General features: G+C 35.2%; 1 pseudogene; it reads right to left on the bottom strand.

The window, feature by feature from the left end:
- Positions 1 to 550: 550 nt before the first annotated feature.
- LOC145007502 (ABSCISIC ACID-INSENSITIVE 5-like protein 2) overlaps positions 551 to 1,910 on the bottom strand; it is a 1,820-nt pseudogene continuing 460 nt past the window's right edge.

Raw genomic sequence — 1,910 nt, 5'->3', positions numbered from 1 at the left:
AGCAACAATACCTTTTACGGGTTCCACCATATTGTTCTTCTTATCTTCAATAACTTCGCCACAATGCACAATTTTTACCACACCATAAGGTTTTCCATCACTTTTTCCCAACAACTCAATATTCTTAATTGTCTCCATTCCCTTTGTTACCTTACCAAAAACAACATGCTTCCTGTCATATGATATAACCAGTGAACAAAGCTAGGGTTAATAAAAAGATTATAAAATCAAATACTTTCCCTGCACCATCAAACACCAGATTGCTTTAATATATTGTTCCCAATCAGGGGCAATAAGAGCAAAGCAAATAAATTGATGTTTTTTTTTTTAAATAATAAATTAAACTAGCCCTAATATGAATTAATACATTTAGGGGGAGTTTGTTTTTTTAATAATAATGATAATACAACAACACTTATAATAATAATAATGCAACAACAAGACAAGACTAGATTTACTGACCTGAAATACATTCCTCTCCCCAACAATTGCTCCATTTACAAACTTGGTGTTGTCCCTTGTGATATTTGCTTGTGCAAATACCATTTGGTCAATACCTGTCACACTCAGTGTTGTCGAGGTCATTAACTAAGAAATACACAAATAAATTGAGGTCATTAACTAAGAAATACACAAATAATTTCAAGATCTTATCACAATAACACTACATACAAGTAACATTCCCATTAATACATTTCCTGTAAGGAAGAGACTGGATAACATGAAAAAGAGAGAAAGGACTATAAGAAACAGATATACATACCTTCTGCCTCCTGAGTCTTTCATTTTCCTCTCCCAAACATGAGATTTTGTTCTATAGCTCATGTGTGTAAGTCTGTTAAACAATACAACATTTTCTCATCACGTATTTATAAAATGTAAAATGAGAAAGAAGACAGGAGTTTAGTATCATACATGTTTTCTTGCTCGAGAGCGTGTAACGGATTCCCTATTCTTAATCATTCTCTTTTTCCTCCTTTCCACATTCTTCTCTATCACATCTCCAGAAGTAAATCGTTTCCTTCCAAACTTAGATACACTCCCCATATAAGGGGTAGGAGACACTGCCATACGTGTCTCCAGATAACTAGTGTCTATTACATTCATAGGGAGGGGTTGTGCTACTTAATAATGGCCTGACATAACCACATGTTACTGTGGAATCTGAGGGATTTGGTAGTTCATCCACTGTGCTTATGGTGGATCAAGATTCTGCTCATGTTTTTTCTTACCAGGAGAAGAAGATTTAAATATTATCCTTGTCTTGACTAAAAAGTCCTCGAGTTTCATCTCACCAAGAGTAGCTTGTCTCTTACAACTACTAGTATTATTAATGTTACTCTCACTACCATTAGTCTTCTTTTTCTTCTGATCTTGTTGGATATCTTTCCAGACCTCATCGATTGTCTTCTTGGTTAAATCCTTGGTGAATGTAAGGCTTAATTGTCTAGGCAAAAATGAAGCAGAAGCAAGTTGGGTGAGTTCGGAGTAATCAAGGGAGGATCCATTGTTGATTCGTTGATTATCTTCGACACTCAAAACATTCTTCAGAAACTCATTAAGGTTCATACTACTGAAAGGTTTCCCTAAATTGCCTAATTGCTGCTGAACCTCATCTAAAGTTAGGTTATGCAGAGATCCTTGCCTTGACAATCCATTGAACACAGGTTTTTATGTTCCACCGTTCGATCCCATTGTTTGAGTCCCAATACACGGATCGCCTGGCTATCTTACTAATCTCACAAATCAAACTCCAAATACCAATAATCAAAGTAGCAATTAGTAAACGCCTATTTGTAATTAATCAAAAAAACCCTATATGAACTCCTAATTTGAAATGTTACAGAAAAAAACCCTCAATTCAGACGAATCGGAAACGAAATACTAATCAGAGTTGCATCATGTCGAGT

This window comes from Lactuca saligna, chromosome 7 (genome assembly GCF_052625555.1).
Source record: "Lactuca saligna cultivar CGN05327 chromosome 7, ASM5262555v1, whole genome shotgun sequence".
In the NCBI taxonomy this organism is placed as follows: Eukaryota; Viridiplantae; Streptophyta; class Magnoliopsida; order Asterales; family Asteraceae; genus Lactuca; species Lactuca saligna.
The sequence above is the reverse complement of the archived record's forward strand: the minus strand, read 5'-3'. Positions and strand labels throughout refer to the sequence as shown.